Consider the following 12,056-nt stretch of genomic DNA (forward strand, 5'->3'; position numbering starts at 1 on the left):
TTCCTTGGTCTGATGTACATACTTATTTCACTAAATATCACAATACTTGTTAATGATGTTATGCAGATTTTACAGCTTGAGAATAATTCATCTGGCAGCAAGCAGGAGCAGAGGGGGGCATGGCCAGGCGATGTGCTGCCAAAAAGTTGATCCACTCCGTGAGCTGCAGAGGGAGAAGAGCAATCCAGACATCCAGAATAGTGGAAGGCACTGCTGTCAGACGGGAGATTATCATTTTAAAAAAAATACCATTCTAGGTGAGATCAAGTTGAAAAGAGAGAATGCTCACCCACAACCTTGTAACCACTGTCTGCCAGCCATGTATGTTGATTTACGGCAAGTTGGCTAGACAACCACTATGAAACTATGCTGTTTTCAGCAGCTACTACACCAAATTAAATGCAACATTTTCATTTTTGAAATGCCCATTGAAAAATATATGCTTAAGAAGGTATGACACTTAATGTTGTTACAAACTGCAAACATGTTAGTGATATTTGGATATTTTACAGACTTTGTAAGCAGAAGCTCCCTCGAAGCATGTTCCAGATACTTGCTGGTGCAGAGTTTTTCAGAGCTTAACAAGTTCTTCAGCTGAATGCCTATATTTTCCCAAAGAGAGAGAAGAAGCAATATGGGGAGGGGTATGATTCTCTTTATTACAAATGTTTACTTTGTTTTGCACATCCACAAACTTGTTACCTGTTAATCTATCTTTTCAAACTAAATTTTGAGTAATATTTTTATCTGATATTTACTTGAAATACATGCTTAAATGAATTCGCTATGCTGCACCACGTAGTGTTAAATTGTGCCAGATGGGATGTAATATAATATTGCACAATATAACATGACTCAGGCTGAATCAAGGATGCAAATGACTTGGATCGATAAACTTTGTTTAGTTTAAAAATAACGCTGGTTTAAAATCTACTTTTAAAAAAAAAACGTGATGCTCAAGAAATTATTTACAGCATGACATCTTAGATACCTGATGGTTCACAGGTAATGAATGAGTCATCTTACTTGCTGTGTGAGATGCGTGGCAATATTTTCATATGCCTGGGTAGTTTGGCATGTAGATGTTCTAATCTTGGCTCATCTTGCTTTCTCATTTAATAGGGATGTCTTGCCTATTTAAAACTAAAGATGGTCCTGAACCAAAATTTCAGCTCAGAACTTTGGCTGAGGTCCATCTCTTATGTATCTCTGTCATGGTGAGTTCTGTAGCACACCCATGCTGAGCTAAAGGATGTATGCCTGTACAAAAGATTGGAATAGTGTCATGTTTTGTTTCATAGAGTATTTCACCTGGAGTATGTGCTACTAAGTTACAGTGTAAAACCACCCAAAGGTCTTGCAAATACTCGGAATCCTGTAATTGAGGGGGGGAAAGCATTTTTATTTCTAACCATAATATATGTTGTACTGTCCCTGAAGTAGTCTAGGATGTATTTTAATGGATTTGTGTATATTTCACAATAAATAGTGTTCTGTACCGCACCAGTAAAGAATGAGTAATGTTGTTTGCAAGAAGCATGTCAGTTTTTTTCTGTGTGTGGGTAGTCTGGGTGTGAAGGTATTCTGCTCTTGGTACAGCCTTCATTTTAGCTCTAAATACTCACTTCCTTGCATTACAATATATGGTTTAAATATAAAGGGGTACAAAAATACTGTTTTATATACAGATATAAATTAAATGTTTAATAGTAGAATAATCATAACTACAGAACTGTTTTCTAAAAAGCTAAGTATGGATACTAAGGTAGTAATGGTCTATAGTGGTTGCATACGTCATTCTTTTCAAAATATATGTATTATATTTGCAATGCTATGATACCTGTATAGTATTTAACTCATAAATTGGAGATGTGACTAAGTGAAAGAATAGGGAAGTCCTGAAGCCATATAGCCAAAGCAATAATGTAAGCAGTTTGTTTACTGGTTAGTTATGTTTTAAAATCTATTCATATATTTTTATGTCTATCCATTCCTGGCCTTGTTGACTATTTTAATAGTTAATGAAGTAGCTGTTATGGTATTCACAGGAATTATTAGCATATTGCTTAGCAAAAGGAATGCCAGCTGAACTAAAGCATGTGTAGAGTCCATACCATACCTTGAGGATGATGGACATTTTGGAGTCCAAACTGGGAATTAGCCAGTGACATCTTTGAATAACCCTTTCAATCTAAAACATTATCTAGTAATGTTAGAAGCAAAGCAGATCTGAGCACTTCACCCCTTGATAGCAGAAATTGGGATTGCTCTGTGTCAGTATTTAAGTTGCCAACAATTTCTTCTTATTTTATCAGAACATTTTTATGACAGAACTTAAAATGACACGCTCAGAATTAAATAAGATGAAACAATTTGCAGCAGCATGCGCTGTTTTCGTCTTAATTTTATTTTTCACAATAGAGGGGCAAGAAGCAAAGGGATAGGAAAGGAATCCTAAATGTACAGACACATCCATTTATAATGTAATGCCACAGGATATATATATATGCCAGTTCTACAGTGTTAGCTATATATATTGTAAGAATATTCATACCCTAAGGAGTCATAGTACATGACTCCTTAGGGTACATGAGTCATTAGTTTCTGAATGCACCTAAATTCTCATTCACTTTTGCTCTCTTTGTGGCCCCAGAGTTCAGACCCCAGGGTGTGAACTGCAGTATGCACTAGCGTGCTATGCTCTAACTGCCCAATGTGGACACAAACTGAAAGTTCGCATTAGCTTTGTACCCTTTCAAATGGGACTATGTTAATGCAAACTAGTTACCTTTTAGTTCATACTTGCAGGGTTTACATGGGGGAATTCCAGCACAGTCCACTAGTGCACGCTGCAATTCACACCTCTTTGGTCCACACAACTGGGCTGTATAGAAAAGCCCTTACAAGGATATTTTTTCCAGATTACCCAGGGTAACCAACTAATCTAGAATGCTAAGAATGTTTAACATTTTTGTACTATCTGTTTTTTACCCCAGCAGGAGGGCTCTTTGTATCCACTCCTAGAACCCACCAGCTTCAATGACTATCTCATGCCAACACTGACCATCGTCATCCAGTGTCTTCATAGTAGCCCTTACTTGGGTGGAACTCCCACAGTTCTTTCCTTTGACTAAATTATTTATTCCTTTCCCTTTTCCTGGTTCAGCCTCCAAGGAGGCTGGAAGGGAGGCCCTTTCTCTTTGGGGTCTGACTGTATTTAGCAGCCTCCACAATCCCATCCACTGTATATTCAATAAAGCCATGTTAATTAGAAGATTACTGAATGCACTCAAAGTAAATGACCTAAGCAAGCATGGCCTCCAGAATAATTGCTGAAAATATTCCTGTATGGTAAATGAACTTGTTACCCACCAAGGCTCTGTCAGATGAAAAAAAACCCTCTTTTTTCTCTACTGGCCTACCCCTCAGAAGCAACACTTCTTCTTATTCCCTCTTTATTTCTTATTCAAGCCTGTCAATGCCAGGGACACATACCCCCTTGCAGTATGTCTCTCACTTCTGGGAATTGGCTGTGATCAATAGGAAACCCCAGATAAACCCTTCGGGTGTATTCAGTTATTTGTCTGAACTATGAACTTGAAAATATACTAGAGACTAATAAAGACAACATTGCCCTCCGAGAGCCCAGGATCAAATTTTTGCATGAGCTCAGCATCACCCACAATTGGGATCAGGTTCTCAAAGGAGCTCAGTTCCTACTGTGGCACCTAGGGCCAGATTGTCAAAAGCTCCAATGGTCTGAGCTCCTTAGAAAATCTGGCCCTTGCAATCTAAAGAGAAATGAAGATCTGGCCACTGGGAAATCCAGAGGAGGAAATGCTATTAAGGTTGGAGGGTGAGGTCTGTGTTGTGACTAGCTTCCCAATTCTTGGCATGTTAGGAAAAGCGAGTTTTTAGGAAGAATTTGAGCCACAGCGTGATGGACTTGTGAATCAGGCTTGGGAAGTCTAGTGATTGTGTGTTTGCATTTGTCTAGTCTAGTCATGTATAGTGTGTAGCATAGAAGAGAACGGACAGAGGATACATAGTTCTATTCGGATATCCAATTTATAATTCAACCGATAATGAAACAATAGAACTTTATTGGACTCATACATCTTAGATTGACAGTGCAACAAAAGTCATGTGTTGGGAGGAGGAAGGGATTTCCTTTTTAATAAGTGTGGACATGTATGCTTTCCTGTCAACAGACTGCAAGCAACATATTTTGTCCATCCCCACCCTCTCTCCTGTCAGTAACATTTTGCTGATGATACAGGAAAGATAGGTTGAAGATGTGCGTTTTTACATTTCAATCTGAATGCAGTGAGATTTGTGCTCATTTTGGAAGTGAGTTCCACAGTTATGGACCTATGATCCAGCTGCTAAAAACACTCTGTCTCTTACATTCACAAGTCTTACTCATCTGCTTGATACTTCCATTGTTTCAGAGGATCACAGGTGTTGTGGGAGGTGGTGATCGTGCAGAGTGAAAATAAGGACTATAGCTATGAGCTTGATCCAGAATTCAACAGAGCCAGTATAGTGGCCCCCTTTTGTAGAGGGTTCAAGAGGTTTTAAAAGGAATTTGCAAGACATTGTTCTGCATTTTCATTTAATTGTTTAAAGTGCCTATCTAAAAACAAAACCAGAAATTATAGATTTAACAAGTACAGAGAGTGCACATTCCTGGAAAATTTAATTCACCAAGTGTGTAAAACATATTTGGTTTTTCCTATGGGAAATTGAAAAGGTTTATTTAATAGGAAATAGATGTTTTGTAAAGGTAAATGACCCATTTTATTTCTTGGCTGTGAGATACTCTGGGCAAAGTTATCCATAATACTCATCACTGCCAGTTTAATTTCCCTACAGTTACCAGGACATAAGATTTTATGTAGCATGAATATTGTACATTAAAGTTCTACTGGGGAGTGATTGAATCTGCCTAATATTAGTACAACAGTTACAGTAGCATAAATCAAAGCTTTTTTAAAAAATGCTTGGGATGAATTAATTGCCCTTTTACTGTTCAAACTTCATCAATCTCTTTCCCGCCATCTTCATATTGGATTTATTGAGGATTGGAGTAAGTCACGGTGGTATACCTGGTATTTTGCACCATGAGTTTCTTCCAAATGTAGTTATGGGAATATGTAGGCTACTCTAGTAAAGGGTATTTCCTTGAAGCACTTTGTTTCAAGCAAACACTTCATTACATTGCTTTAAAATGAGAACCTGAAAAAGTTATGTTTGGATTATACAAACTATGCGAACTTGGGGGGAAAGGCACACATCTATTAAAAGAAAATGCATGGATAGAGAAATTTCTTAACATTTTCTTAGAGTTTATATTGGAGGTAAAATCTAAAACCACAAGAAGAGTATACTCTGTAGCTGAAGCAGAGAGGGAGTTTGTGGTTAGAGCACAGTGTTGGGCATCAGAAGAGATGGGTTTTAATCTCAGCTTTGCCAGTGACTTCATGTGTAACCTTGGGCATGTTATTTAACTGTCACCTGTTTCTGAAATAGGTGTGCTACTTACATGTTTCACACAAGCTGAAGTGTTTGATTCTTAATTAGCTCCTCTGGTTTATGGATTTGCATTCTCAGGGTCCCATGTCTTTGGAACCTATTCTCTCACCCGCCCCATCTTTTGCTGATCTGTTATAGGTAGGGCCCTAGCAATCTCACGGTCCATTTTGGTCAATTTCACGGTCATAGGATTTTAAAAATAATAAATTTCATTATTTCAGCTATTTAAATATGAAATTTCATGGTGTTGGAACTGTGGGGGTCCTGACCCAAACAAGGAGTTGTGGGGAGGTCTCAAGGTTATTGTAAGGGGGATTGCAGTACTGCTACCCTTACTTCTGCACTGCTGCTGGCTGTGGTGCTTCCTTCAGAGCTGGGCAGCTGGAGAGCGGCGGCTGCTGGCCAGGATCCCAGCTCTGAAGGCAGAGCCACCACCAGCAGCAGCGCAGAAGTAAGGACGGCACGGTAGGGTATTGCCACACTTACTTCTGCGCTGATGCCTGCAGAGCTGGGCCTTCAGTCAGCAGCGACCACCCTCCAGCTGCCCTGCTCTGAAGGCAGCGGATGGTACGGTATGGCCACCCTTACTTCTGCACTGCTGCTGGTGGGGCGCTGCCTTCAGAGCTGGGCATCCGGCCAACAGCCACCACTTTCTGGCGGCCCAGCTCTGAAGGCAGTGCAGAAGTAAGGGTGGTAATACCGTGACACCGCCCCCCCCCCCCCCCCAAATAACCTTGCAATCCCCTTGCAACTCCCTTTTGGGTCAGGAGCCTCAGTTTGAGAAACACTGGTCTCCCCCGTGAAATCTGTATAGTATAGGGTGAAAGCACACAAAAGACCAGATTTCACGAGGAGAGACCAGATTTCACGGTGCGTTTTTCATGGCCATGAATTTAGTAGGGCCCTAGTTATAGCCTAAGTTTCTTAGTTTTCAAGATGTGCTCCAAGGAACATGTTCTCTCAATTACCTATCAGGAGAAAGGTGATGAAGAAAGCTGGTAGGGCAGGTGGGTGGATGTGTTTGTGCACACGCGTGCATTGAGGGGGAAGGAAACAAAGGGCATGGGAAGATTAATTAAATATGGGTTTTTTTATGTTGCTGCTGGAGTTTTGATCTTAGGTTGACTGATGGGATTTTAATAGATTGTCAGATTAAGATATGGACACTTGTAGAGTATTGTCATAAATATAAAGGGAAGGGTAAACCCCTTTGAAATCCCTCGTGGCTAGGGGAAAACTCCTCTCACCTGTCAAGGGTTAAGAAGCTAAAGGTAACCTCGCTGGCACCTGACCAAAATGACCAATGAGGAGACAAGATACTTTCAAAAGCTGGGAGGAGGAAGAGAAACAAAGGGTCTCTGTCTGTCTTTATGCTGTCTTTGCCGGGGATAGACCAGGAATGGAGTCTTAGAACTTTTAGTAAGTAATCTAGCTAGGTATGCGTTAGATTATGATTTCTTTAAATGGCTGAGAAAAGAATTGTGCTGAATAGAATAATTATTTCTGTCTGTGTGTCTTTTTTGTAACTTAAGGTTTTGCCTAGAGGAGTTCTCTATGTTTTGAATCTAATTACCCTGTAAGGTATCTACCATCCTGATTTTACAGAGGTGATTTCTTTACTTCTATTTACTTCTATTTCTATTAAAAGTCTTCTTGTAAGAAAACTGAATGCTTTTTCATTGTTCTCAGATCCAAGGGTTTGGGTCTGTGGTCACCTATGCAAATTGGTGAGGCTTTTTATCCAACATTTCCCAGGAAAGGGGGGTGCAAGTGTTGGGAGGATTGTTCATTGTTCGTAAGATCCAAGGGTCTGGGTCTGTAGTCACCTAGGCAAATTGGTGAGGCTTTTTACCAAACCTTGTCCAGGAAGTGGGGTGCAAGGTTTTGGGAAGTATTTTGGGGGGAAGGACGTTTCCAAACAGCTCTTCCCCAGTAACCAGTATTTGTTTGGTGGTGGTAGCGGCCAATCCAAGGACAAAGGGTGGAATATTTTGTACCTTGGGGAAGTTTTGACCTAAGTTGGTAAAGATAAGCTTAGGAGGTTTTTCATGCAGGTCCCCACATCTGTACCCTAGAGTTCAGAGTGGGGGAGGAACCTTGACAAGTATAAAAACTGATACATATGTAGATCATTTTTTAAATCCTTGGATCGAGGACAATATAGAGTACTATGTATCTGAAATCATTAAAGATTTTTATTAACAATATACTTTCATAGATATTAAATATTTCAATATACTTGAAACATTACCTGATTATATGTGAATTTTGTTCCATAGGTCCCAACCGAGGTTTTTGGTGCAGGTGGGTACTCCAGCTGCTAATCTGATGTAAAGAGTTCTAGGAGTAGTCATCACAAGATATTAAGACTAAACCTAAAGTGATAGTTTCCTTGTTAATTTCAGTTTTATTACCCGGTATTACAAAAATCTGCTATCAGTTAATGTTTAATTGAAACCTCCATGTGAATTCTGCTCTTCAGTCTTAGCATAAGCAAAACAATTCTGATCTCTTCTCTTTTTTTCCTAAAGACTATCTAGCCTGAGGAGACAGAAGAAGCTATTTTTTCCTTTTTTAATCTTGCCATTTATGGAGACCTCATGAGAGTCAAAGCATTCCAAGACTGAATTGCTGATTGGTTCTTCAAAATGCCAGTCATTTGCCTTTGCTTTACTGAGACAGTGCTCTCTTCAATCTGTAGAACCAAGGAGTGGGAGCTAAAATGTATAAAATCAAAGACAGCTCCCTTTGAGTAGCCATCATACATTAGTTGAGTCCAGTTTCCAACTCTGGTTCACCAGAACACCCTTCCACTCTGAGAGGCACATGCCACCAGCTTTGAAATCCTGGAAAGCAAAATCTCTGGAAGATTATGTTTGTAAACTTGAATGGTATTATAATTTGTCTCTAAATTCATCATTGTGTGTAAATCCCTACTTGCTCAGGCTCAGATTTAGCAAAGCACTTAACCATGTGCTTAATTCTGATTGGCTTGAGATGAAGGATGATGCAGTGATTAGGAGGCTTGCCTGAGACCTGTGTTCAGTTCCCTGCCCTGCCGCAGGCTGTGTGGCCTTCAGCAGTCTCTTAGACTCCCTGTGCCTCATCTGTAAAATGCAACTAATAGCAATTCCATATCTCATGAGGATGTTGTGAGGAAAACTACACAGAAGATTGAGCTACTTGTATAAGGCCATATATCTCAAAAATAGACCCCATGTATAATATTCATGGGTTTGTCCTACTGACTTCATGTATTGATTTTAATGGGATTTAAGCACTTTTCAAGTGTAGGCTGGACAGAGATGGGCTTAATCACATACTTATGTCTTATGCTGAACAATGGCTTCACTCGTATCAGTTAGTATTCATGTGAGAATACACCACCTAACAGTGTTGGAGGGAGGGGTTTGGTATAGATATAGAAGGGGTGACTATTCTACAGTGTAAATGTTTTGTTGCTGCTCTGAGGGACAATAAAAAAAGACTGCCAATATTATGTGAAATGAATCATGGCTGTGGCAATTTCTACCTGCTCAGTTTTTGCTTTCCGATAGGTAAGGGTACACTGTTCACACATGCTGCTGCACATCAATAGCATGTTCTTGAATTTGGCACACAGGCCATTTGCTGTGTAAATATGCTCACTTAAAATTGTGTAGTATCTTGTTTATTTTAGTTAAATAAAATCTTAGTTTTATTTCCAGTAGCTGTTATTTACTTTAGGCTGGCCCTTACGTAGGCAAACTCCCCAGGTAGTCCAAGAGGCATCATCTGAGATGAGCATTGAATAGAAACTAAGTAAGAAGCTCAGGATATCTCACCAGATAATTATCTAGAAGTGACTTCCCAGAGGTGATTATCCCAGAGGTGACTTCTGGTACAATTTGAAACTTGAGAGTCAAAGATATTCCTCTTGTTGAATATATTTTCTGTGTGGAAAACTTTCTATTCCCAGAATTGATATCATCCAGGCTCCTTCCCTATGCTCCCTTGGGTAGCTCAAAGGACTAACAGTTGGAGGAAAATATAGTCTTTATTCTTTTTACATGTCTGATCAATAATCCAAGGTTGCACGCTGGTGCCCTCTGGCTTTTCTTCCTTTTTGGGAAATGATGGTTAGCTTGGCTTTCACCTGAATATGCTATGGGATATTTCACCTAAGTACTACCCCCGCTCTGTTGCCAGCTTGTCACCCTTCTCTGTTTTCTCACCTTCCATGGGGATCGTCTATATTGTATCTTATATTTGCCAGATAAGCTGTTAAAACAAATTTAGAAGGGGACATTACTGCTGTATTTGGGGGAGGAAGTGCACAAGTCCATTATTTTGTACTGATTTCCAGTGTGTCACTAACTTGCTAGCTATTTCCATACATTCCTTTTGCCAATGCAAGTTCTTTTGACTGTTCTCCCCCCGCACCTTCAATTGCCCCCCCCATTCATCATATGGAATGGCAACAACTAATGTATTAATATAAAAACATGTCTTGTCATTTCAACCCAGTGCAATGATGTTACCAATTATGCAATGAGCAAAACACTCTGCTTTATCAAAACCAGTAAAAGTTTAACAGTCAGGGTGGGTGGGTGTCAGAATAAAATGTTGTTGTGATTTGTTTAAAAGCTTAAAGCTTTCATGTCTGCCTCCTGCCTCAGCCGAGCATAACACTGCCTTTGAGCAGAGCACATTCATTTTGTTTAAAATACAGAATAGTCATTTGTGTTCCTTTAACTCTTCCTCATCCTGTGGTAACCCAGCTTGAGATATGTTCAGTATAGAGCTCTGCTGTGCAGAGAGTCTGACTCACTGCTTTTCAATAACACCCTCTTCACAGAGGCCAATAAATCAATGCAACTTCCCCCAAGTCGTCAGAGTGATTAAAAAATAATATTTAGGTTATTAGGCAAAATAAGTGTTTATATATTGTGACAGGGTTGGGCCAGATGGCTACAGGAGAGCGATAGAAGGCAGATATATTAGCCCCAGGTTAAGTAGGTTCCTTTTCCCTGGGTAAGGTAACAGGGAAGGTTCCAGAACAATCAGAAACTTTCTGGAAACAATTAAGGCAGACAGGCTGATTAGAACACCTGCAGCCAATCAAGAAGCTGCTAGAATCAATTAAGGCAGGCTAATCAGGGCACCTGGGTTTAAAAAGGAACTCACTTCAGTTTGTGGTGCGTGCGAGGAGCTGGGAACAAGAGGCACAAGAAGCTGAGAGTAAGAACGCATATTGTTGGAGGACTGAGAAGTACAAGCATTATCAGACATCAGGAGGGAGGTCCAGTGGTGAGAATAAAGAAGGTGTTGGGAGGAGGCCATGGGGAAGTAGCCCAGGGAGTTGTAGCTGTCACGCAGCTGTTCCAGGAGGCACTCTAGACAGCTGCATTCCACAGGGCCTTGGGCTGGAACCCAGAGTAGAGGGCGGGCCCAGGTTCCCCCCAAACCTCCCAACTCCTGGTCAGACACAGGAGGAGTTGACCTGGGTTGTGGGTTCACGAAAACGGCCAAACTGAGGGCTGCCATGAATCTCCGAGGCAAGCAAATCCGCCAATAAGTGCAAGACCCACCAAGATAGAGGAGGAACTTTGTCACAATATATAAAAAAGTACACACTTTTTAAAAAAGCTTGTAATTAAGTATATTATTGGTATTAACTATTATGCTTGTTAGTACTACTTAGTAAATGGAGTGAATGTAGCACTTGGCACTGGGATAGCATTTTTTTCATTAAAAGCTAGCCAAGGTTCACTTATCCTCTATTTTACAGGCAGGAAAACTCATGGACAGGAGATAAGTGTCTCCTTCAAAGTTGCACAGCAAATTAGCGGCATAATCAACAGTAAGATCCAGATTGCCTGACTCCTGGTCCTGTGCTCTGCTAGTCAAAACTCTCTCTTACTCCTGATGAGTTTGGGAAAAGAAATATCTGGAAACAGAAAGTCGCTGTAATCAGCCAGTGGAGTCAGTGAGAGAATCAGATAACCAGATCTGGTTGCTCTCACTGCATGTAGCAAAACTTGTCCATGTTTATTATACTAACACTTTGCATGCATTCATGTTGTGTTGCTTAGGGTCCATATGGGCCCCTTGTGCTCACTCAGGATGTTCCAAGCAAGAATGCAAATTAGCTCTCTGTTTTGTCTAAATAGATTTGTTTTTCTTCCTCTCCAAGTGCTCACCTTCATATCCTATGTTCCCTCCATTGGCAAACTCACAAAGAGGATAGTACTCAGTGTCGCAATGTTTCTTAAATACTGTGGTAATTAATGTCATTGCTTATTCAGATGATGTGAACCTGGCATGTTTTTAGTTCATAAACTGAACTGAGCTAGATTGCAGAGTACTTTACAAAGGTGGCTAAGTATTATCATCCCAGATGATAGGGAAACTGAAGCTCAGAGAAGGGATGTCAGTTGCACATGGTCACTCAATGAGTTGTGGCAGAGCTAAGGTTAGAACCAGTCTCCTGACTTCCAGTGTCATGCCCTATCCACTGGGCATCACTGCATTGTGCATCC

The sequence above is a fragment of the Caretta caretta genome, chromosome 6 (assembly GCF_965140235.1).
Source record: "Caretta caretta isolate rCarCar2 chromosome 6, rCarCar1.hap1, whole genome shotgun sequence".
Classification (NCBI taxonomy): domain Eukaryota; kingdom Metazoa; phylum Chordata; order Testudines; family Cheloniidae; genus Caretta; species Caretta caretta.